The following is a 24,324-nucleotide window of genomic DNA, read 5'->3' as shown; positions in this document are numbered from 1 at the left end:
TTTCCGGTGCACGGCACTGTGCACACCGCTGACGCCCAGGCTGACAAGCATGCCAAAGTCGGCAGCAGCAAGCTGGCAGACACAAGGAAGGTCGCCTGCATCACAAAGGTGTGGATTAGATGGCTGCACCGTAGTACAGTCACTCAAGTCAGCACTACCGCAACTTTCGTTATGGCTATGAGGGACGCCATACTGAAGGCCTCCGCGGAGTTCGACCACCTGGGGTTTCTTAACGTGTATTGACAATGCACTGTACACGGGCCTCTAGGATTTCACCTCCGCTGATGGGATCAAAGCCGTGTCTTTCGGGTCAGCAGCCGAGCGCCATAACCACTGAGCCACTGAGGCGGCAGACTCGGGAAATGAGTTGGCTCACAGTACAACTCGAGGTTATGTCAGCCGAGCAATGAGTTGGGCTCAGTCCCCAAGTTTCACGAGAGATGCCTTCATATCCGTTCACGACACTAATCATTTTAAACTGGAAAGGAGGATATATCTGCTACCAGACAAGAAGCTCGACAAAAGGCAGGAGGTAATGTGGCGTTGGCACCAGACACGAGCCTTCTTTAGCCCGTAGGAACTAGCACTCATGCACCCAGTGCAATACAATCCAACTTGCAAAGAATGCGGCGCGATAGCCGGATATGATCACATTTTATGGAGCTGCAAAAAGGTGCCGCCACCAGTGGACCTACCACCAGTCCCTTCTCTGCAGTGGTGGGAGGCTATACTGGCCAACTCAGACCTGTTGACGCAAGTACGGGCCACTGAGTTGGCTCACAAGGTCGCCGAGAGCCACGGGCTCGAAGCCTTCCAGTATAGTGCCCGCATAGGGCTTGATGCTGACTATAAATGTTTTCCAATCCAATGCGAGCAAATGAGGGCCTACTTCATGTTTGTTTTTCCCTTGCAACTGGTGTGTGCCTACGTGTGACGGAGCAGCACACGCTCCGCAGCCACAACATCATGGACAGACGGCAAATGCCTACTCATTGTGACTCTCGCCCAATGAGGCTTTCAGCCTGTCCAGGTGAGATGGTGACCTACGGTCAACACACTCAAATCCAGTGCGAGCAAATGAGGGCCTACTTCATGTTTGTTTTTCCCTTGCAACTGGTGTGTGCCTACGTGTGACGGAGCAGCACACGCTCCGCAGCCACAACATCATGGACAGACGGCAAATGCCTACACACCACAACAGTCGTTGTGGTGTGTACTCTCTTCTTGTCCGTCGTCTTGTGTGACTGGTTTTTTCTCAGCACACTCAAATCTCTGGGTACACAATGCCCTTTTCATTGTAGCCATAGTCTCTTTAAGCTTTGCAGGGCAGAATGAGGCTCTCAGTGCCACCGGATGTCATCTGCACATAAAGAAGGCTCATATACAAGCCACGTTTGTTTCGCAAGGGCTTTATAATAGGCAGGCACTGTTTTGAAGCTTCTGCTCCAGCAAGATTTAAGCCTGGGTGAGTATGTGCACTGTGTGGTAAACGTTCGGGTACTAAAAAGTATAGTACAAGAACAAGTAAGACAAGCGCTGTACAAGTGTATCATGATTGCCCTTGCCCAGTCTATTTTGGCATGGAGAAAATGACCACTTTGTTTCAGACTAAGACATGCTGAATATCTTGTTATTTAACTGCCAAGGTACTTGAGGAAAGTTGTTTAAATAATTGTGATATCTATCCATTGAGGAAAAAGTATGATGGATGACACACATTATAGTGCTTAGGTTCAAGATAGGCTACTTAATTAAATGACTACCAAACAAGCATCTCGTTTTTTGCTGCCACTAGGCTTCCAGCTTTTGCAGGTCCAAGCCCACATAGCAAGTTGTGCACCTTCTAATCATTCCAGTCTTAACTTGCACCATGACTCACATGTGACAATGTGCCACTTTCTTGCACCAGTGAAATGCTTTCGACCATATGAGCAGCTTTTAAAATTAAAAAAAAAATACCAGAACTTCAAAAAAGCCAGAACTACGATTATTAAGCGATGAAAGTGGGTTTTCCCAACATTGAATTGTTTTATGTCTGCGTCCTGATGAAGTGGAGGCTTACATCTGCACTAAATGTATGACACCATGGTGAAAACGAAGCTTCCAGCAGAGATACTTCGTTGTGAACACATGACAGTAGCAATTCACTAGTTTCAGGAAATGGAGAGACAGCTTTCTGTCATCGAGTGTGCCACAGCTTGTGGAGGTAGTTATGAAAGGGCACAAAACTTAAGGATCACTGCTACCATCAATTACTCTGTTACTAGCTGTTTCTGCAGCCAGTCATCTCCTGGAGGTAAGAAATTTTGAATACTGAGTTTTTTTCACCTGCAGGATTCAGTACACTAGAGGGACTGATTAGTTTTTGAAGAAATAAACTAATACTATACAAAATAAAAGTGTTCACACGCATGTCATCAGAGAATATTTTTGAGATGAAATGCAAAAAAATTTCCAGAAGAGTTTTGAAAAATGAAACAGTTACAATGCGGCCACAACGAGGCTGTGTGGTTGGTAAAAACAATTTGGTATAGCAGAACCTCAATGAGTTGCATCCCAAGCAGTACACTACATCAGGACTAATCTGCAGCTACAAAGTGTGCCCCCTACTTCTTTTTGTGTTTTACAGTGCCAAAAAACTTCTACATATATAGAGCACCTGGAAGGCCACGCATTGTCTCATACTAGCCCAGTCTGCTGCAACATACCCTGACAAAGAGCACTGCAGTATCAAGAACTGTAGAATGGTGCCAAAGCAAATGAACACGAATTGAGAAGGCCTTCCCAAAGTAAGCACTTTCTAGCCTCCTGCCATCTACAAACTGCATGCTTGCACTATGAATTAAGTCATACTAATACACTGAAGTGAAGATTCTTCCACACATAAAATAAATTGAAGTAACGCAGTTGGACAGCAGTTTGGGTGGATGGGTGCGTCATGAAAGAAAGCTGGAAAAACTGATTAGTAACAAGAGGAGAATCACAGGAGAGTTTATTGTTTCTGCACTGTTTTCTTTCAAGATAAAAAGTAACGCAGGCCTTAACAGTCTTTGTATTAGAGTAAAAAAGAAAGAATGACTTCTCAATAAGCACTTTCTACAAACCACATCAGAAATTCCCTTTATATTTGTTACATGTTACCTTGTAAAATATTTGCATAGTCTCTCTACATCAGGTGTATACATTGAAACCACGTACCGTGCAAGACCTATGCTTGTACTAGTTTGAATGACTGTCACATGCCACATTTGGCAATTAATTGATACTGCGTGACATTCCCCTGCCAATAAATCCTTCCTCCTCTGAGGAACAAATCATGCGGAGAATATGCCTGTAGCCCGCTCTAAAGTTTTTATAGCCAGAAGGTCTGGATATGTAAAGAAAAAAAAATCGAACCTGAATACCAAGACAAAAAGATGTATGCCACCAGCTGAGATATCAGAGCACACTTATAGCAATTACCAGTATTATATCCAGAAACACGTACGCTGGAAGAATGAAGAAAGCTATAATGTACAGCATACTGGACAAACAAACTACAGTGAAATGTTCACAGTGAAAGAAATTTGTATTCACCTGCATCAGCCCTCCTTATGCATTGCCTTAAGTTACAATCTGGCAATATATGGCATCTCCGCCAAGGTGGAAAGACAGAGCCACGCAAGTGTCTAAGTGGAGCTGTCAGGATCGACGCTCAAAAAGATTAATTCCGGATTTCCCCAGCTGCACTCAGCCCCCCGTGCAGACTCTACTCACGCTACACAGCTGTCAGAACCTCCGTGAAAGGGATTCAGCACCAACGAATCACTTCTGCCCCCCCATCTTGCGTGCAGCCACAAAAGCACCCGCTTGCACCATTTCACTGGACAGCGTCCGCGTTGCGGTCTCGCTCTTCAAGGATGGCCTCGTGCAGATGGCGAAAACTGCGCTGTGCCACATGTCAGTGCGCATTAAAAATCCCCAAGGGGCCGAAATTATTCTGGAACCCTGTATTAAGGCTCCCTTCCCTCTCTTACATTGACTACAGCCTTCTCCCCTCCGCTTACGGCGCGGCTGTGTCGTCCAAGGCATACCCTTTCTCGATGGCATACCTTTGTCCCTTCCTATTAAATGTTTTCTCTCTTTCTTATAATGACTCCCGCTCTCGTCCCTCCACTGAGGTGTCCACCGCATGCCCTTTCCCACAGACCCTGTCCCTTAATTCCGATTAAATGTTTTCACCACCACCGGTTGCGAACGGGCGGGAAACATTGGATTTGTCGGGAACGGAGGTGGGCAACACTGGGCTTGGCCGGCTGCAGCGGCTAGCGAACAGAAACATACTTAAAGGTGTTGTAAAACATGTGCAAAGGCTTTAAAGATGCATTTGCGCACGCATGTTTTAAGAGATCTGTACACATGATCGCTTTGAATAAGAGTATTATTTACGCACTAATATATTTGCGCAAGTAAATATGTTCTCTCAAAAAATTTTCAACTATGTAGCGCCATATTGCGTGTTTGAAAATGTGGCACCTTCGCAAAGCAGTGGTTATAGCCATATGCCAACCGTTTCGGATACTTTTCCATTTCCATTAATGTGGACCTAAGTGTGTCTTATCTCATATTCTGAGCTACCGTATAATGAAGGAAGCAAAGTGAAAGGAGAATAGGTCACTCGGCAAGCACGTCGTACCCTTGCCAAACCTGAGTGGGCGGTAGAACTGTTTGCAAGGCGGATGTGGAATGGCGGCGAATGCTGGGCATAGATTCTCAATGGGCTGGGCCCTAAAACGTTTTAGCGGGGATACCCGCCGCGGTGGCTCAGTGGTAAGGCGCTCGTCTATCGAGCCCGAGTACCTGGGTTCGAATCCGACCGCGGAGGCCGCGTTTCGATGGATGCGAAACGCAAGAGGCGCCCGTGTGCTGTGCGATGTCAGTGCACGTTAAAGATCCCCAGGTGGTCGAAATTATTCCTGAGACCTCCACTAAGGCACCTCTTTCTTCTTTCACTCCTCCCTTCCCTTACGGCGCGGTTCAGGTGTCCGCCGATATATGCGAGACAGATACTGCGCCATTTCCTTTCCTCAAAAAACCAATTTACAATTTACGGGGCTGCAAAACACTTAGCTGGCGTTCTGACGCGTCGAGAAGAAGCGAGGTCCGAGCTCCGCTTTGGATGGCTATATCGGCGGAAATATTGCCAATTCACCCAAAATTTTGGTCGGACGAGGTCCGGGAACGTGCGAGGAACTCGGGAAGCCCACCCGCTTCGAGGTAGGACCACCTGTTCGTTTTCTGTGATTCTTAAAAAGTTCGGGCACCCACGCCGGAACGCTTGGCCTCGTCAGGCCTAGCCTCCAAGCGGCGCCTCCGCCGGGGCGACCGGAAGTGCCGTGACATCATGGACTGGTACCCGGAAACCAGCCAGGGTGGCCAGACCGCCCGAAATAAGCCAAGAACAGGGAAATGATGCCATTACCGACCAACAGGAAGCCACAGGCACCTGGTTTCGCCGCCAGGGGCGCAAATACGTGGAGGAAAGGGCAAATATGCCCGAAGCGGAAGAGAAGGGGCGTGCCAAGCCCTATAAAAAAGAAGGAAGAGCGATTGCGGAGAGATCCGTTGGCAGAATTAGATCGAAGATATCCGGAGAGATGCACCGCGTGGTCCTTCGCCCCAAAGGCGGTGCAGATCAGCTGATGAAGAAAGCTGGACCCTTCCTAAGAAAGATTTTGGTGGAGGCGGCTGGCCTGACAGTCCTCCCGGAAGACAAGTTTATCGTGAATGTCAAGAACCAGTCTCTGCTCATCGTGACCCCGTCGCTGGAACGAGCTGAAAAATACGAAAGGATTACAAGTCTCAGAGTGGGACAGCAGGCAGTCGAAGCTACTGCTCATGCGGCCATGCCGGAAGGCGGAAAAGGGGTCATCTACGACATCCCGCTCAGCCTGACAACACAAGATATTCACGAGGGCCTCCAAGAAAACGAGGACATCCGAGGGGCAAGAAGATTAGGAAAGAAGTCAAAGACCATCTTGATCCTCTTCGAGGGTCCCGAGGCACCAAGGGAGGTGTGGTTTTTCGGCGTAGCCTATCGCTGCAACCTATATAGAAAGAAGTTAGATGTATGTTATGCCTGCGGAGAGCTCGGGCACCGCTCGGACGTGTGCCCTGACACCACCAAAGTCCGATGCCGGGGATGCAGAGCCAGCAATCCTGAAGAGGGCCACACCTGTGAGCCCAAATGCTTGCTATGTGGAAAGAACCATGTGCTGGGAGACAACCGGTGTAAAAATCTCTACCCGACACCCCACATCATCAAAGTGCGTCAGGCGGCAAAGATCGCCAAAGATGCTGAGGTAAGGAACCAGAAGCAAGGGCAAGTCAGGGGCAGACCACAAATAAAAAGCAAGTCCCCACCAAAGGACGAGCGGAGATGTAAGGTCCTCTAACGGCACATCTCGACCCAGGAGTGCCTCGCAATCCAGAAGCAGGAGCAGAGAGGCACCACCTCGATCCCAAAGGGAATCAGGACAAAACTCATGGGCGGAGAAGACCAAGTTCCCGGGGAAGAAGACACCGCCAGGCGAGGCGCCGGTAGCAGGTAGGTCGGTTAGCTTCGCGGGTGTGGTCTCCAACCCAAGTAAAACGCTAGAAGCGCGAGTAGATGAGAACACAGCAGCCATACGGCTACTAAATGAGAAAATAGATAAAATTTCCGAGGCAATTCATGAACTTGCGCAGCAATTTCAGCAGTTGAAAAAGCCGCAACCGCTACTCAGACCAGCCACCCCGATGTCAATCCGCAAAGCAGGTGACCTCAGCGACTCTGCTGAAAACATCTCTGCAGAGATGAGCGTAGACCAAGTTAGGCCTGCCAAACGAAAGCAGGATGAAACGATAACAGTTGAGAGCCAAATTAAAAGGATAGTAGCAAAGGAAAATGAAAAAATGGAGAAGTCATTCGAAGAGCTCGAACAGCACGGGGCCATCCTCGGCGCTAGACTAGAGAACCTCGAGTCGGTAGTGTGCAGACAACTCGAACAGCTGACGAGGCACATCCAAGTCATAGGCCAGGCCTGTAATGTTAACATCCAAATTGATAGCCAATAGCACGTCGAAAATATGGCAATGGAACTGCCGCCATCTTGCCAGGAAACGATCGCTATTGCAACAGTACATCCTCAGCCAGGACTACCCGCCTTTAGCAATTGCAATGCAGGAGACGGGAGGGAACTGGAATATATCGGGATATAAGGGGTACGCTGCTAAGGATGGCAACGACACCAATGTAGTAACGTATGTTAAAAGCAACATCGCGGTAATCCAACACGACATATTGGAAACCAGGAGACGGAGACAGTATGCGTAGAAATTTTAACTGGAAAAAAGACTAGGGGTAGCATATTCCTTCTAAATATTTACAGCCCACCAAAAAAGATGAAAGTAAAATTTGGCCCCATATTCAGAAGGGCAGCTAAACTCGCGGGCAAAAACCCCCTGATCATAATGGGCAATTTCAACGCCCGGCACCAGGAATGGGGTTACGTAAGCAACAACGCCAAGGGTCAAGCCCTACTGGATGATATAGTAGCATCCAATTTCTACATAGCCAATGACATCTCCTGTCCCACGAGGACTGATAACAGCGTTACAGCGGACACATCTCCCGACCTTACGCTATGTAGGAATGCTGGTATTGTGAAATGGCGGAACCGACAGGAAGATTTGGGTAGCGATCACTTTCTGCTGGAGCTCGAGCTCAGCAGAAAAGTCAGCGTGAAACCTACAACCTACAGGCAAGAGAAGCTTACGGATTGGTATAAATTCAGAGCTATCAGAGAAGAACATGAGCATAGTGACATAACCTGTATCCAGAACTGGACGGCAACGCTGCTTGAGCATGTAGAAAGAGCAACTGAGGAGGTTCAGGTAGATGACTCCCAAGATAGAATGGACAGCAGGCTCTTCAGCATGTACAAAAGGAAGGAACAGCTAAATAACCAGCTGAAACGCCAAAGGTGGAACAGAAACCTAAGGAGGGAAATAGCTAGACACAATGTAGAATTAGAAAGGTATGCTCGACAGTTGGAATCTCAGAGATGGGATAATAGATGCGAGGAAATGGAGAAAAGCATGGGAAAATCTAGTACATGGCAGTTGCTCAAATTTCTTATAGACCCAAATAAATCTAAGACTGCTATGAGAACTGAGCAAATAAAAGCTAGGTATAAGTTTAATGGCACAGATGAGCAACTTATTGACACGCTCAAGTCACTGTATATTTCTCCCCATGGGGCCGCTAAATATGACGACTATAAGGGACAACCAAATGAGGAGTTGGATGCCCCCATATTAAGAGCAGAGGTCAGGATGGAACTGCTGAAGCTAAAACGAAGGTCAGCCCCGGGGCTCGACAGAGTAGAAAACAGAATGTTGAGAAATCTGGATGAAGAATCAATAAATAGCCTCACTAGGTATCTCAACCAAGTGTGGAAAGCAGGCGCTGTCCCCGAAGAGTGGAAGAAGGCCAAGATCACGCTTATACACAAGCAGGGCAAACCTCCGAGCTTGGAGAACTTCAGGCCGATCTCACTAACATCATGTGTAGGGAAACTGCTTGAGAAGGTCATCCTGACTAGACTGACCAAATACATGGAGGATAACGGCCTCTGGCCAGATGAAATGGTCGGATTTAGGCCTGGGCTCACCACCCAAGATACAATGCTAAGACTCTATGCAGATATAGTAGATCAGCTGGACCTCGGCAACCTGAAGGCGATCTTAGGTATAGATCTTAAGCAAGCCTTTGACAATGTCAGCCATAACGCCATCCTTGATGGGCTAAATGAGATAGCTGTAGGAAAAAAAACACCTATAACTACATCCGATCGTTCCTAAGGGACAGGACAGCTATCATTACCTTTCAGGGCATCACATCCGATGAGTTCCCCATGGGATGCAGAGGAACCCTACAAGGGGCTGTCCTCTCCCCATTTCTCTTTAATCTGGTAATGAGGGACCTTCCCCGCAAGCTTAGAGAGATAGAAGGCTTAAACATCAGCCTCTACGCAGATGATGTAAATGTCTGGCTAAACAAAGGAGGCGAATCACAAATGAAAGAAAAGCTACAGAAGGCAGCGGATATCATTAACGAGCGTGCGAAATGCGTGGGTCTCAGCTGCTCTCCGCAAAAGTCGGAGCTATTTGTAGCAATCAGCACGCACAGTCAAAGGATACCGGCAATCGAGGTTACACTTGAAAATAGAACGATACCAATTGTCGAGGAAATAAGAATCCTAGGCATGTATATTAACAGAAAAGGAAAAACAAAAGTACGCTAGACAAGCTGAAAGCGCAAGCTGAACTTGTCGTCAGAGCCTTCAGAAAGGTATCTAGAAGGGGGGAAGGACTCTCAGAGTCCAGCAAACTAAGACTCACGCAGGCCTTCATCGTTAGCAGGATATGCTACGCAACCCCATTCCTGAAAATAAACAAAACCGAAGAAAAGGCATTAGACACAATCATCAGAAAATGTGTCAAACGAGCGCTAGGGCTGCCCATTTCCACGTCCAATGATATACTGGAGAAAATGGGCCTGCATAACAATTGGAGAGAACTGACTGAAGCGGTTAGAACATCGCAAATCGAAAGGCTAACATCCACACCCGCAGGAAGGAAATACCTAGAGCCAGCGAAATGGGCAACCGTAGATAGCACAGTGAACACCAGAACAGATCTGGGAAGAGAAATAAGAGAGCATCTTATTATCGCTCCCATACCTAGAAACATGCATCCCATCCACGACAAAGGCAGCAGGAAAAGCAGGGTCGCACAGCTGGCTGCTAAGCTAGGCAAGATGCCACGGGGAACCGTGGCCTACGCTGATGCCGCGGTAGGCACGAGACACCGTCTCCGTAGCCGTCGGGGACTCAGGCAGAACGTTACGCGTTGTAAGACACCTTAACTTAAAACCCCTTGTGGCGGAGGAGGTTGCAATAGCGATCGCTCTAACTCAGCCAGGTACCAAATACGTAGTAATTAAGCGACTGCAAAGCCGCAATTAGAAATTACAGCAAGGGACGCATCCGCGAAATGGCGGCTAAATATCTAAAAGACTTTATCCCAGCCCACAATATTCTAATTATCTGGACCCCAGCCCACTCGGGTCTGGTTGGAAACGAGGCCGCCCACAGGCTCGCCCGCTCCTCTTTACCCCGGGGAGCCGTGCACACCTCATACGAATTCAGCACTAAAGAGGAAACCAATACCTTTAATAGCATCACAGACATTCAGAAAAAGAACAAAAGGATCTATCCGGCTAGATCGCTTAGCTCGGCTGAGGCCTATGACTGGAGAAGACTCCAAGCTAGAAACTTCGCATCCCCGCTCTGGAGGAGCTGGACAGGAGGTGACACGAGGGAGGATGCAGAGGTGTGCGAGATCTGCGGGCATACCGCTACACTCGAACACATATACTATGGAGATGCCCCAGTGCCCCAGGATATGGCAGAATCAATAATGCAGAGGAATGGGAGACCATACTCAGAAGTGCCGACCTTAGCATACAACGATACGCTACCCGCCTGGCAGCAGAAGCTGCGCGACTATACCGTTGCTAGTCTTCCAGCTGCGACGCTGCCCCTCCCCGGACGCCTGCGTGCGGACCCGGAGGGGCACGGGTCTTATTCTGGCGGAAATAAAGTTTCTTCACTCACTCACTTATATAAAGAAATTCAGAAGTACAGATAAAAATGGTATAAAACAACAAAAAGAAATGAATATTTTAATCCCACGCTTTATAAAATAGGTAAATTATTTCAGCAAAACATATTACACCGAATTTTGTAATTTTTTTGCAACGCTCTTCTTGCGCCCTTTGTTTATGAGCGTGCGGTGCATTTGCAGCGCGACTTTGCAGGCCTTGTTTCGGTACCCGGCCACAGTGGCCGCGGGAGCTTACGAAGCGGTTTATCTTCAGCTGTCTGCAATGGCGCGCCTGGGAAAGCGTGTAAATTAATCTAGTTCACTATAGTGTAAATTAAGCTCGCCGGTCTCCAAATGGCCCTTTCGAGAAGTTTTTGTCGTCCTTGCTCGTCGCTTCTCTGTCACTGTTTGGTTAGATTTGCACCCCGCCGCACCGCTGCAGCAGTTTTATTGGTTCTATCGTTTCCTTCGGTCTACGGCCAGTGCGAAACCTTTTCCCGTCGTTGTGTCACGCTCGCAGTGTTCGTTTGAATCCTTTAGCTCTTCATTTCAAGATGAGCTCGCGTCATGTGAATAAATTTTGCTCCGTGGCACATTGCGGCAGTGTGGACTGTACCACGGCCGCTTGATGGACTGTACCATCGGTGTCTTACTACACCGCTTCCCACTGTACCTGTCTGTACTTTCACAGGTGAGCTCTTGCCATTGTCTGCTGTAGATGTGCTTTTGTCGGAATTTTTGCGTCTGTTTCGTAGCTGTAGCCGTTTAATGCGTACTTGGCTTCATGTTATCGGGGATATTTAAGTAAACCGCAGGGCACGCACTTGCAGTGCGAAAAAGGCCCACCGTTTGTCTTTTCGTGCAGCCGACTGTCGCCAACGTGAACTTGATATCGGGCTCAACCACGAGCCCTCTACTGGCCGCAAGGCCAATTTAAAAGCATCTTGCTGCCTAACTGCTATGAGCATGACATTAATAGGTTTTTCAACCCCGCGAAGCCAATTTGAGGATCCTCTCGCAACGCAATTGAAGTATCGAAACTCAACCACGTGTATGTGCGCCGCCTTGACGATGCCTTAACTGAATTCGGTCAGCAGTAGTTATTGCCGTTCTACACATTACATGACCGTCAAAGTAGTTTTAAACTACTTTTGCTGCTTCTCTTTCCTCACTCTTTGAGCATAGAAAAACAGCTAGCCGCGTGGTATCTGGCGAGTGTAACCGCACAATGAGGCACGGAGTCTTGACGCGAGCATTTACTGCCACAGTTAAAATATAATGTACTGCATTTAGGTGAAAGGAATCATGGCGTATTGACATTTCGAGCGTATGGTATTCATTTGGTTGCAGTTGTATAACGTGCACACTGCATCATTTCCAGGTGCGAAACGTGGATGCAGTTCTGCCGCAACCTCAGCTTGGAGAAGACGCCGTGCCAGTTGCGAGACCTGAGGGTTTGTTCCAAGCACTTCGCACCGTCTGCGTATCTGTGGCCAGGATGGCTGCGTCACGATGCCGTGCCTACTAGATGAAGGACTGGCTTTATTGAATGTCCTTGTACTTCACTGTAAACTGCATCTCATGTATGTTTTAGTTTGAATAGAATTGCTTCAAATACTGCGGTTAGCGACAAGAAGCAGCTGGTCTCGAGTTTGTGCGCAGGCCCTACGTATGTTGTAATGCTCTAGCGTTGAGCAGGTTTGTTGATGCTAAAACTTGCTTTTAATATTGTCATGCAGGTGTAAACATAGCTGCTGTATTCTTTCAGTTGAAGAAATGAAATGTGAAGAGTAGTGTCAGTGCTCTATGCCCCATGTGTATCTTGGGGCACCTATTTGATGTCATTTTTTATCTAAATTGAAGTTGTCATAGCATGTTTTCTGTACATTTAAATCTTCCAACTGGCAACATTTGTAGCACTTCAGGGCTTTTTCCTGTCTGCGCTTGGTCCATTGACATGATTAGCCAACTTAAACAGTGCTACTGTTTGTGCTGCATGTGACATGCGTTTCTGATTGTGTGCTTTATCACTATATTCATTTGGTTGATGTAATAAACCATCAATATTGTTACGTGGCGGCCAGCCGAAGAATGAGACGTGGTGAACGATGGCTATGAGATGATTTAATGGCCGCTGGCCTAGCGCGGGCGCTCCGTCCCGCGCCACTGCCAGCTTCGTCTTCGTCACACTACCCGGGGCCTCCGAGCGATCGTCCCGATCGGTGACGAACAGACGGCGAAATGGCGATGGTCTTGAGTGAAGGATCGAACAATATGTTGAAGATGGTGCAGTGCTGGCCGCCGCGATGAGAAAGATGAGAGAATGAGTTCCGGCCGGTCCACGAAGCATCCGGCCCGTAGGGTGCCAGGAGCTGACGGCCGAGGTCTCTGGACGCACCGAACGGCAGAGGCAGGGGGACGGTGTCTTCACGTTTGGGTCAGTGGGGTCTTGGGTCGGTGCGGTCTTGGGTCCGCCGGGTCTTGGGTCGTCGTGGAGTATGGTCCGGGCGGGGGACGGGGCTGGGGTGAGCGTCGAGGTCGGTTCAGGTGGGGCGGGCTGGGGAACGGCCGTGCGGCGCTGACCAGGTACTCACGGCCGACGTCTACGGCAGGCCCAGGACGCCGAAGCTCCGTGACCAGGATGGCGATGAAGGGACCCCAGCACCTCACACCAACGTGGCGGCCAGCCGAAGAATGAGACGTGGTGAACGATGGCTATGAGATGATTCAATGGCCGCTGGTCTAGCGCGGGCGCTCCGTCCCGCGCCACTGCCAGCTTCGTCTTCGTCACAATATGAAAACGATACTTGCCGTACACTCTGTTGTGAACTGTGCACATGAGCCAGTGCTTTGTGGATCATACCTTGCTATACTCAGAGACCAAGTACTTGTAAAGGTACTTGCATCAGTATTTGCGCTGCGAATTATGCATGCCTAGCCTGTGTCTAGGGTTGCTGCCTTTCTACGCTGCCTTCTTTGCCAGCTACATTCATTGGGTTTCCAATTGCTCATAAATAGAGACATAACTAGCAGGAACTCGAACAGAATTGACTGGAAAAAGTTGGCGCGCGTTGAAAGGCAACAACCTCCAAGGGACGCGGTCTCGAAAATGCGGATTCTACAAAAAAACTGATTTATAATTCGCGGGAAAAGGGAGGTCATTCAACGTCACTCATGCGTAGATTGCCCCGCAAAATAGGGGCGCTGGAGTGCCCCATGAGCCGACATTTTTTGGACCAATGGGCGTCTATGGAGCCTTCGCTATCATGGTATATCTACCTTGGAATAGGCGCAGATACTCGTCATGGAAGGAGAACAAGAAGCAACAGACAATGCTCCAGGAAAGTGTCATATCTCAGTGGACACCCCAACCGCGCCTTAAAGGGGCACTGCGATGCTTTCCTGGGTACCAGTTATATCATTAAATAGATTCATCATGCTTCCAGAGACCAGAGCAAAAAGAATTATTGAAATCGGAGCATGAAAATTTGACGAAAACGCATTTCACTCGCCCATTTCACTCACCCAGTATCGAGATTGGGCGCTACCAATCAGAACCGCGCCTAGCGCACACGCAGCGGAAGCGTGCATGCAGTTGTTGCTTTGTCGGGGCTGTAGCAACACCCTCTAGAGATTGTTGGCTGTAGACAGCCGCGCATTTTGACGGCGTCTTTCCCCCGTGTACGCGACGCCGTAGTCAGGGCATGGGTGACTAACAACAAAGGAAGCTCCCCGAAGTTTCTTTTTTAGTCGGACTGGAAGGCTGTCGGCAGTAGCTCCCCTCCCCCCCAAACTCGACTCCCGTCTCCTGTCCGGCCTTTCTCTTCACAATTTTGGGCAAGGTGTGTCGACTGGCTTTTTTTTCACTGCCGTCTTGGTATGGTCACGGCCGGTCTCGACGCGCGCGCTTTCTGGTTTGAGCCAACGTTTTTTGAACAGCGCTGGCCGCCACGAAGGTTTGAAGCGGAATTGAAAGTGTCGCCCCTAGCTGTATTCTTGTTGGTTTTCGTTCGCTTTCCCTGCTTCTTTCTAGTTTTTGTGGCATGCGAAAAGCTTTCAGTACTCAGAGACATAATATTTTGGATCCATTTCGCAAGTATAAATGAACAATATGCAAACTGGACGCCCGACTAGAGTGTACTAGAATAGCCCAACCAATGAGAAAGGCAGCGCCCTATCTGGATGCCACGTCATTTCCGCTGCCGCAAATGGCCGCCGCGCTGCGACACCAACGGCTCAAAAAACGCATTTCTAGCGAAGATTAAAATATCAAATATTATGCTTTCGGTGATCTCATTGCGCGTTCAGGACTCACAATGTCCCTTACTCTGCATATACAAACCCAAGCAACCACAGATATCCGTCGGATGTACGAGCTAGATCCGAACGTCCTTTGCCGAGATCGGACGTCCATCGGACGTATGAACACAATCCGATTTCGGATATCCGTATTCGTACATCCGCCGGACGTACAGATAGTGTTCACTTTTGTATATCCGCATGAGAGTCGAGGTGTACGTCCGAAGGATGTAAGGACGAGTATTTTCCTTGGCAATGAGTATGGATGTTTTTTTATTTCACAGAAAATTCGCGTCTTTCGTGCATGTATACTGTTTTATTTGCATCAGTTGGAGGGTTTGACGCGAAGACGTTTGTAAATTGGTGCGATTCCACTCCTACCTGCAGTGCAAGAGCCGCCAACGAGCTAAATTTATCTACGAGGAGAAGCAGGTGTTGCAGAATTTTGCAAGAACTCAATGACTAGTTATATATTTATAAAACTTCTCCAAATTAGTGGAGTTGCGCGACATGTCCGCCGTTTTGCTAGCTAAACTTGCCATTCAAACCATTCGTATCAAAACTCCCGTGCATTCTGCTATCACCATCATCATAGATGTCAGTTCGCGGTCAGTCCACTCCAATCCATCAGTACGGCTCCGTAGCGCTTTGTTGATTTGTCGCGTAATGTTGTCGCGCAGAGCTTTATAGCTCTGTTATTATAATGTGTGGCTTTGTTCGGTCTGTGGACGAAAGTAGTATGTAACTTAAGCAATTCCGAAAGATACGGGAAGCGCCTGAAGCTCTTCTGCAACACCGGAATCCCGTACTGCGCCGACCTTGGTTTAAAGAAAGCTTAGTGCACATGTGATTGCAGGTATGTATCCAGTACACTTCTTGGAACTTGCTTCTAGGACAATGCAGCATGCTCATACAACATTCGTTCACAGGACAGTGGGAGCAGTAAGCGCGAGGAGATGGCTTCCACAAGTGTGTGCTGTTCTCACGCTCTCGGGAGCCTACATCACACAGCTGCGGGAGCCCTCAACTCGCGCGGCTAATTCCCACTCCTCTTCAAAGTTGCGGGATGGAGTATTTTCGCATCTTGTTAATTTTTAAGGCATCACTAGGTTCACTGGGCCTATATAAAGAGTGACAACGCGCGAAAGGCAGAACATAGGAAGTACGTGTAGTTCGCAGTGGTTCGCAACGGAAGCTTTGCGGCTTTCTGTGCACAGTCGCATACAGTGCTGCGTAGGTTAGTGCCCTAAGGCCCATGAGAATAAAGAACAGATACATTGTCAAATATGGTGTGGAAACGTGAGAGCTGTTATTGCCTTATACTTATTGAGGTGTTTGTTAAAGTGCATTGTCTGTTATACTTGCAGCATTAAACACTTCTATTAATTGGTTCCAATGTTTTTACTTGGGCTGCTGCATTGTGCCATTTGTTTCACATGACTGATGTTTGCCGCGTTCATTTTATTTCAGAAATCCTGTGGGTGGGAAGATTACGGATGTGTGTCCCAAGCTTGCCACATTTGAAGAGTCACATTTAAGAAACTTTCCTAACATAACCCATTGCTCTGCTGATGTATCATCAACCACAATAAAATATGCGTGCTACGCATCAAATTGTTTTTGGTTTTATTGCATCGCGCGGAGTGAAAAAGGCACGCATGCACCATATATGCGAATATTCGAGAAAGATCCGCCAATGGACGTACTCAACTGGACGTCCGTCGGCGGGCGAACCGTATACCTTTGGCCACCTTTCGGAAGGCCGATGGACGTCTGCCGGCTGTTTGCAGTTCAGCGGACGTACAGAACATCCGAAACAGACCTCTGTCGGCCGTCCGAAGGATATCGGTGGTTGCTTGGGAAAGAATAAAGACCCCATACTTTATCTACGTTGCAGCGCACCTTTAAGGGAAGGGAAATTAAAAGAAAATTGGTTTTAAGGACAGCAAACGGTGCCTGTCCCTCTCATATTTCGGTGAATACCCGAACCGCGCTGTAAGGGCCTTAAGGAAAATGAAATGAAAATTGGTTTTAAGGAAAGGAAATGCCTGTCTCTCATATCTTAGTGTACACCCGAAAGGAGTGACGTTACACGCGGCACAAATAAAAAATAAATAAAAGACAAGCAGTGCACCAGGAAACTCATATTTCGGTGGAGACCCGAACCGCGCCATAAGGAAAGGAAAATGAAAAGAAAATTGGTTTTAAAGGGGCCCAGAAACACTATCTTAGTTGACTATTTTGCCTGTTGATCGCATACAGTAAGTTGCAATGTCGCTACTAGCGTCGGTAATACCGCGTATATTCCGTTTTTTTAATATTTTAATGTCCTCCCAAAAACAAATTCATGGCTCTGATGGTGACCCCACACAGTGGCGGGTTTCAGCTTGATGATTGTACAAACAGTAAATATACTGCAAAATGTGTGAATAAACAGATAAACATTTTGTCACCTGTCTGCGTTTTATATTAGACCAACAAAAACAACTTGTTTGTCTTTGATAAAAGCCCTGCAAAGCAAGTAAGATAAAAATACACCACCAGGGGCTCTGGCATGGAAACGACGCTGCCAGTTTCAGCAAGAACGAGTTACAGAGAGCAGGCAACCGTGGAGTGCAAACTTCCGCGACGTGCCGTCATTGGGAGAGCGAAATAGGAGTGGGAAGCCCCGTCAAAATCGAGTTGAGGGCAGCGTTTTCTTTGCTTGTATTTTGAAATTTCTTCATCGAATAACTCCCGTTCCTGTGCATCGATTCCTGTAATTCTTTTTGAGTCAGCATCTGTGTGACATAAAGAATCCACCTGAGGTATAGCCGGTATCCCCCCAAGCAGTGTTTCACAGCCCCTTTAAGGAAAGGAAACGACGCCTGTCTCTCTCATACCCCGGTGGATACCCGAACCAAATGAAATGACCTTGGTGTACACCCGAAAGGAATGCACACCACAGTACATGTCTCTAAAGCAACCTTCTAAGGCAGCACCATATTCACTACACGCGCGGCTCCCCCCCCCCCCCTCGCCGCAACTTTTCGCTTCGAGATATCCAGGCTTAACCTTAGCTGAGCCACAGCCAATATTTATGACTGCGCAGTGTAGGCGTCCCCCGACCACGCCCCCGACAGTCACCTTTCCTTCTAGCCAACGCGCGGCGCGAAATTTGAATGAACCGCGGTGGAATTGGAAAAATTGCAGATTCCCTCAGTCAGATGATTATGCAATCGATGAGAGATCGATACGTGATCGACGAGTAACCGATAAGTGATTGATAAGTGATAAGTAATTCATGAGTAACTGATAAGTGATGGACGAGTAACTGATAAGTGATCGATAATTAACTGACAAGTGATCGATAAGCAACTTATACGCGATTGATACGTGATATATATGTCATCGATAAGCCAATTAAATGGACAGTTGTGTGAGCAATATAAAGAGAGGCATTTATTAGCAATGAGAGGCAATTAGGAGCCAAGAGAGGCGACGAGTGCCGAGAAGGCGTCAATGCTTTCGCATTCTCCCAATGCTGTTTCTGCAGTGCCTGCTAGTGTTTTTGGAAAGACTCATTAATAACGTAGTTACAGCAATCGCAACCAAGCTACTTCGCCATGCTCCTCTCCTTTGGTTTGTTGGGAATGGACAGGCTTTTTCATACATAGATCTCTATGGAGCTTGGCTGGACCAAGTGGTGTAGTTCGAATTATCCACAAATTCTAATTATTGAGGTTCAAATTAACGAGCTTTCAGTGTATTGGCTAACCGCTTAAGTAGTGGCTCATGCAATGCCTCGGTTAAAAAAGTAGTTTCCGCCACAGTTTGGCTGATACCGTGCTGTGACAAAAAACATTTTCCACCTTTCTAAAAACCATTATCAACGTGCGGATCGCTGGCAGTAAAACATTATGGCCATTTCAGCCACGTTCCAATGAGTACAACGATGTCCATGTCAACAGGGAGTCCTGGAAGCGTCGCCCACTTCTGTGTTTGTGTGCAAACGCCCCGCTGAGTAATATTGTTGCCAGCCCTGTCACAGCAACCATCACTAGCTGCCATGCTTGGTGCACTATGAGCAGATAGGGGAGCAAGCCTGGAAAGGCACCAGTGGAACTTGGTTTGTTACCAGATTCTAACTTCAGAAAATTCGGTCGGTTCAATTAATCAAACTCCCATAGTTCTATCATTCCTACTGACATCCACAACAACAAAAACATAAAGATAAGAGAGAATGTAGCTGTTAATACATAGCTCCTTGAAGAGAGCTGAAACCTGCAATTTTTGCGGGATAATGAAAAACTAGGGTCCTCAGTTATGCACAACATGGGAATATTCAAGAATACCAAATGTCTCATTCCCAAGTTGAATAACAGGCAATACTGAATTCAACATTGAATCTTGAGAATGTGCCAATGCCTAGTTTAGAGAAAAATGACAAATTCGTTTGCTGTGTTGATGGCACAGTCAACAGCAAACGCTCCATCTAAATGCGAAGGAAAGAGGTAAAAAGGAACAAGAATTATACTGCCACACCCCATCATTATCAAGAGCAAGCGCATCTTTTCAAAGGAAAGCAGAAAGAAAGCAGCAACCACATTGCACCCAAAGAAAAAACTGTATCAGTGACTAACATACTCATCGAGCTCACTGTATACTGCAGGCGCCATCTGCTTCAAAACATATCAGTCGGTAGTGAGCTGCCCCAGAGTCATCACTTTTCTCTGGAACCATGGGGCTGCTGTCTCTGTATGTACACTCAGGGGGTTTCATTCAGCTGTGTGGCTTGTTACGCAACTTCACCGTTACAAAGTCTCTTGAAGGTGAGAGGAGCTCTTGACCTCACCCCTCAGAAGCTGAAGAGCCCCACTACATGGCTTGGAAGTAAGACCCTTGGGCTCTAATCTTTTGAGAAAGGCTGCACATCCATAGATGCATGCAGATGTACAGGCGGTTTAATAAACCTTATGCGACTTCAAGTTGAGGATAAATACTTCACCGCTTCCACATCGCTGAAGACCACATGAGCTGCGCCAGTTGCAGATAGAATCACGTCTCCCTAACGAATTAAAAAAAAAGACGGCATAAAATGTGGCATAAACAGTGTCAGCTGGCTTGTGCTCCACCCACAGATCAGGACCAGATGATCTGGACCGTCGTTGACGCATCACTGGGTGTATATGAGCCTGGACACACACGTTAGTGCATAAGCATTCTCACAAAATCCCGAACAAGACAAGTGTGAAACGTGCATGTATACTGCAGTGCTTATTATGATGCAAACAGTCCACAGCAGATTGCATCATACGTCGAGGCATCTCGGATTTTATAGATTGAGCAACATGCTATGCGCTTTTTTGAGCACGTCATCACAACCTGGTGTCTAAAACTTTATGCTTTACAAATTGTCGCATTGATTGTGGCAGATGAATGAATTGCATAAGGTGGTCCTACAATTAAAGGCCCTTACCAATAGCAACCATCAAAGATCACAGCCAACTGTCTCCAATTGATTCCCGGCATACAAGAAACAGATGTAGACTGACAGAAAACACACCACAAAGCACCGTACTTCAACTAGTTTATTTCCATGCAATGTGCCTACATTTATGCAAAGCAACGCATAAGTGCACGCAGGAAAAACCCTGCAAACGTACAGGCGATACATTGGGCTCCTCCTTGATAGTGGCAACGAACAACGTGCTACGCAAAGCAACTGCACAAACTAAACAAACGCATTACTGTACACTGAACAACTAGTAAACACATGAATGGGCAGTCTTTGAACAACCGCTACTGCGTCATTATGCCCAAGAAGTGCCACTCCTTGTCACTTAACAGTACTGAAGGTATGCTGACACAATTTTCTATGCTTTGTGATTTCCCCAGCGTCAACAATTTCCCTTGCGGTCTTTTTGGAACATCTGCGCAGAGCTGTGGTCTGCTGAAAGGAAGGCCCTTGTTGCTTGCAGTGTTGGCAGTTACAACAATGCGTGCCTAGTTGTTGAGAGGCAACTGTGACATTATAGTTGTGCTCCCTGAGCCTTTAATTCAAACATCTGCCAGTCTGGCCAACGTAGGCTCGTCCACAGGGCAAAGGAATTGAGTACACTATGTTTTCTGTGCATGCAACAAACCATTGCCGGCACCTAATGGTGCAGTTCCTATCCTGACTGTCGGTAGAGCTGACCTTCTTGCACAGTTTTTTAGCTTATCCGGTGCCGAAAAGAAGACTTGCACACCCACTCATGTGCCTGTTTGTTTCACTCCATTTCATACATCAAGTACAACTCTGTAAAAGATACGGAAGTAGTCTGCATGAAAAAATAACGGCAGGACAGTTACTCCGCGCTTGTTTTGTGGCCGAGTGGCCTAAAACACCAGAAGGCAAAAACGTGCCATCAGCACTAAGTACGCATTTAATTAACAAATATGTCATGTAATACACATACAGGAAAAAATTCACTACTTATTGCTTACCGCAGGTAACATCCTACTTTTTGATCACGGATGTAGGCAGTGCAAACCAGAGCGCTATCCTTGACAGCATTGCACCTGATGCATGAAACAGAGTATACGTTTGGCAGTACATGTTAACAACTAGCTTTTCAGTAATTATCAACACTTAACCCGCTGTGAAGCTACTTCAAATGAAATGTATAACAATCTGCGGCAGCCCCTGAGCCACAAGAAAGCTCTGAAAGTATGCCCTAACTTCACGCAGAGCAGTTCTGCTGCTGAACCTAGTGCCGTCATCCTGGTCAAGGGTGGCTTGCATGTGATTGGGGGCCTTGTGGAGCGGGTTTTGAGTTTCCCACCTCTCAAATTCGAGGCTGCAACTGGGCGAAGCACACGCTCCTTGAGAATGCAGGGGATAGTGTGACTGCTATTAGCTACTGCGTGCGATGACGCAGCAATCTCTTCCGTCTACCCCCAGTATGCCATCTGCTCTGGCTTTCCTTGTTTCTGGCAGCCTTTGTGTTTTGTTTGCTCTCTTCACATTTTGCCATTTTTCGCTATGACTGTGTATACGACCTCTTGTCATGACCTTTGAACAGTTTCGTGCAACCTGTTGATTTTGTGCAGTCGACACGTGGAACAAAGTTCGACATGCTAAACGTGTTCGGAGCCCAGAAGCGAAGCGTTGTATGAAGTTAGTCTGTACGCCACTAAATTCAGAAATTCAGTGCTATGGTAAAATTTTTCAGCAAGTAAATTTAGAAAAACGGCCTTTTCTTGCCGAGAGGAATGCCCAGGAATGAATATAAATGTCCTTTGCCTTTGTCTGCAAAGTGCATTTCTGGTCAAGAATGAGCATTCAGAGCAAAGAAATTCAAAATGAATTCCAGCATATTTTTAACATTAACAAAAATCTGAAGCTGAACTGTAGCGAATACCAAAACACGATCATTGAAATATGATTGACGCACTGATGGAAGTGAAATAATTGAAATATTGCCTAGAAAGAAATTCACTGTGCATCAACAAATGTGGGCTTCGCAATTTCTTGTTTACTGTGAACTCTTATCTTCCACTCTCTGGGCATTACAAAAAAAAACTAAAATGTCAGTTTACTTTGAGCAGGATAATGAATGTTGCAAGTAATGGCATGATGTGGAAGTAACAAGTACACTAGCGCCCGCACTGTCTCTGAAGGCAGCAGACATTAACCAGACAAGAAAGCACTCCTCATTAAGGGGGGCAAGCTAGTCTTAGAAAAGAAAAGTTTATTATTAATGAAGTCAGTATTCTTAAATTTTCAACAAACATTTTTTTTGTGTGCCAATTCCAATTATGTCTTTTAATTTCATATAAAATAACTCCTTGTGTATTCATGAAATATGTAAGTTTTTTGCCAAAAGCCTTTAAGAAATTTTGTCCCTGGGAACTTACTGAAATGCCTACCATAGAAGTCAAGTTAAGGGATTCTGAATGTGCCACTTCAGAAGAGGGAAGAAAACTTTTGTATTCCTGTTCCTAGAGTGGCAACTTCAAAACTCTGTACCTCAAGTTCTACGAAAGGCAAGAGAACAATTTTACCCTTACTGCATTCCTTGGTGTCAAGACAAACTATTGGCACGCACTTCAGCAAGTTCCCTGCAGCAAACTTTCTTACGATTTCTCTCCAAAATCTTGCATAACATATTACACCAGTGAACAAGCAATTAAATGCCATATTTGGAATTGCAGGGGAAAACACATCTTCCCAAAATCATAATTGTGACTGACATCAATTTTTTTTAAGACCAGCTTCTTTCTTAAAGGACCACAAATCAAGCCCATCTTGGATGCTGACTAAACGTGCTCAAGATTTTGACTACATAATTAAAATTAAAGGCGATTCACTATTAGAAAATGAAAAGCAAGCTACACTGAAACTTCCCTTTATATAATGGTGCGAATACAGTTACATATTTATGCCTAATTTCAGGGGGCTGCATTCAGGGGAACAACAGTTTACTGAAGTTTGTGGCCAGCTAATAAAGCTTGCTCACTAAGCTGAAGATACACCAACAAACACAGTAACAGTGTCAGGACAGGACAAAAGAAGGGTATGACACAAGCACTTTTCACATCTTTTCATTATGCCATCACACCAGCCAGCCGGTACATTGCTCACATATACCACCTCCCTCGTCAGTTACCACTGAGCTTGACACACACAAATAGGAGACATGTCAGCTACTACTGTCCGCCTGGTACACCAGGTACGGCAGTTTCGAAATGTTAATTGCAGTGAGATTAGCAACAGCACAACATCACAAAGCATTTGGCCATATACAATGGCATGTCACAAAAAGTGTTTATTTGCCACACGCATGTTGGTCCCAAAATAAAACAGAAGGAAGAGAAGTCAGGTGCCAATGAAAATGCGACTAAATATAATGAGGCCCTCAAAAATGCTTCGTTGTGTTAAGTTATTGCATAACGATGACTAGGTGTGGCAACCATTGCCCTTTAAAGCAAGTTGTCCAGCATAAAGACACTTGTGCTTGCACTGATGCATAAAACCATGCAGCCCACACAAATGACACAAACAAAAAACAGATTTAATTAACTCTTTGTATCTAATGACTTAGATGAAATCATGAAAAGAAGAGAGTGTACAGCCATGCACCTCAAAAGTCTTTATGAGGCTAGAACGCATTCTTTCAGAGTATGAACACAATTCCAAACTAAAAGAGCTGCAAATTCACATGCAGCAATGAACGATTACTAGATGCAAATTGCGTAAGCAAAGCATGCACGCCTTTTCTCAGGCTAGAGCATAAAGATGCATTGCCCAAAGGTACAAAAGCAAATGCACAGCAAGCCTGCATTCAGTGAAAGGAGCAGCCATCATATGAA

The 24,324-nt window shown here is 46.6% G+C and overlaps 1 long non-coding RNA gene across 1 annotated transcript; it reads left to right on the top strand.

The window, feature by feature from the left end:
- The first annotated feature begins 1,049 nt into the window (after nucleotides 1–1,049).
- LOC149326133 (uncharacterized) lies at nucleotides 1,050–16,719 on the top strand. Its single transcript, XR_016286360.1, has 3 exons — nucleotides 1,050–2,789; nucleotides 12,071–15,844; nucleotides 16,459–16,719. It is a non-coding gene; the product is annotated as an uncharacterized LOC149326133 (long non-coding RNA).
- Nucleotides 16,720–24,324: the final 7,605 nt, after the last annotated feature.

Source organism: Amblyomma mixtum, chromosome 10 (genome assembly GCF_055824585.1).
Source record: "Amblyomma mixtum isolate Tamu chromosome 10, ASM5582458v1, whole genome shotgun sequence".
In the NCBI taxonomy this organism is placed as follows: Eukaryota; Metazoa; Arthropoda; class Arachnida; order Ixodida; family Ixodidae; genus Amblyomma; species Amblyomma mixtum.
This window is presented reverse-complemented; position numbering and strand designations above follow the sequence as displayed.